Source organism: Podarcis raffonei, chromosome 8 (genome assembly GCF_027172205.1).
Source record: "Podarcis raffonei isolate rPodRaf1 chromosome 8, rPodRaf1.pri, whole genome shotgun sequence".
Classification (NCBI taxonomy): Eukaryota; Metazoa; Chordata; class Lepidosauria; order Squamata; family Lacertidae; genus Podarcis; species Podarcis raffonei.
The window spans coordinates 34,935,166-34,936,608 of NC_070609.1; the positions used below are offsets into that span (position 1 = coordinate 34,935,166).

Below are 1,443 nucleotides of genomic sequence, written 5' to 3' on the forward strand. Positions count from 1 at the left end.
CTGCAAAGGAGTGAGCTCCTGTTGCTCTGTTCCAGCTCCTGCCAACCTAGTAGTTCGAAAGCACAAAGTGCAAGTAGATAAATAGGTACCACTGCGACGGGAAGGTAAACAGCGTTTCCGTGCACTCTGGTTTCCATCACAGTGTTCTGTTGCACCAGAAGCAGTTTAGTCATGCCGGCCACATGACGCGGAAAGCTGTCTGTGGAAAAACGCTGACTCCCTTGGCCTGAAAGTGAGATGAGCACTGCAACCCCATAGTCGCCTTTGACTGGACTTAACTGTCCAGGGGTCCTTTACCTTTACCTTTTTCACACCTTCCTACTTGTCTGCACCCTTCTTAAACTTGGGTGCCCAAAACTGGACCAAGGATTCCAGAGGGAATCTGGAACCTGACCAAGGCAGAATAGAACAGTATGATTAAAATAAGATTTGGGTTTTGTTTTGTTTTTTACATTTCTATTCCACCCTTCCTCTCAAAGGAGCCCAGGGTGGCAAAAACAGGCGGTAAAACAATCAAAACATCTAAAAACACTTGCGGCTCCTAGTCCAATGCTCTAACTATGTACTAAGTCACACTGGCTTTCAACTTTTGAAGTGCAACCAACTAGTCACAGTAACTATGCTGTGCCTCCATAGCTGGAGGTGTAAATCCCAGTTGCTGGAAGCCATGGGAGAGGAGAGGGCTGTTGTGCTCACATTCTGCTTATGGGCTTCGCACGGACATCTGGGTTGCTCACAGTGAGAGGAGGATGCCTGACTAGATGGGCCATTTGCAGACCCTCCATGTGTCCCTTTTTTCAAGAGACAGTCCCGGATTTACAGAAGCCATCCCAGTTTCTAATTTGATCCCAGAATGTCCTGCTTTTCCTTAGGATGTCCCTGTTTTCATAGGAGAAATGTTGGAGGGGATGGAGCTATGCAACCCCGAGCCGAGGAGATAAGTAAATATACAACCTTTAGAAGACATCTGAAGCCAGCCCTGTACAGGGAAGGAAGGTTTTTAATGTTTAACATTTGATTATGGGGCTCCCCACCCCCACCCCCGGTTATTCAGTTTTTATGTCATATTTAAGTCTATCCATTAAGTCATATTTGCAACAACAAATATTTCTACAAAGGGGGAAAACTGCACAGCACAAGACAGAATTCCAGCCCTGAAAAAGTGGCAGGTTGGTAGGAAGAGGCTATTCTGACGCTCAAGAGCTTGATGCAAGATACAGAGGCATGCTGGTAAGATTGGAGCTGCTTCTCTTTACAGGCCCAGCTTGGTCCTCCTCCAGGGTCTCCTTTGGGAGTGTACCTGATTTTATTGTCAGTTTCCATGTGGATCTATTGAGCGATGTGCCGGTTCTGCTTCTTAGCGAGAAACCGCTTGATCTTGAACGTCTTGTGGGAAGACATACTCAAGCTTCACTAACCGCTCACCACAATGGCAACAGACGA

The 1,443-nt window shown here is 46.8% G+C and overlaps 1 pseudogene; it reads right to left on the bottom strand.

Annotated features, from left to right (window-relative positions):
- Positions 1 to 1,252: 1,252 nt before the first annotated feature.
- On the bottom strand, positions 1,253 to 1,443 carry LOC128418221 (60S ribosomal protein L39-like; annotated as a pseudogene).